The sequence below is a fragment of the Callorhinus ursinus genome, unplaced genomic scaffold (genome assembly GCF_003265705.2).
Source record: "Callorhinus ursinus isolate GAN/ISIS: 27379988/994484 unplaced genomic scaffold, GSC_fseal_2.0 scaffold61, whole genome shotgun sequence".
Taxonomy (NCBI): domain Eukaryota; kingdom Metazoa; phylum Chordata; class Mammalia; order Carnivora; family Otariidae; genus Callorhinus; species Callorhinus ursinus.
Window position 1 is genome coordinate 1,643,174 of NW_027397123.1, and position 403 is coordinate 1,643,576.

Sequence of the window (403 nt, forward strand, 5' to 3'; positions counted from 1 at the left end):
CTCAGTGAGTGGAGCATGCAACTCTTGATTTTGGGGTTGTGAGTTTGAGCCCCTCATTGGGTGTAGAGATTACTTAATAAAATCTTTAAAAATAAATAAAGAGGGGCACCTGAGTGGCTTACTCGGTTAAGCGTCTGACTTCAGCTCAGGTCATGATCCCATGATCCTGGGATCGAGCCCCATGTCAGAGCTCCCCGCTCAGTGGGGAGTCTGCTTCTCCCTCTCCCTCTGCCCCTGCCCCTTGTTCTCTCTCTCTCAAATAAATAGGCTCAGGTCATGATCCCGGAGTCCTGGGATCGAGTCCCGCGTCGGGCTCCCTGCTCTGCGGGGAGCCTGCTTCTCCCTCTGCCTCTCTCTCTCTCTCTCTCTCTGACTCTCATGAATAAATAAATAAAACATTTAA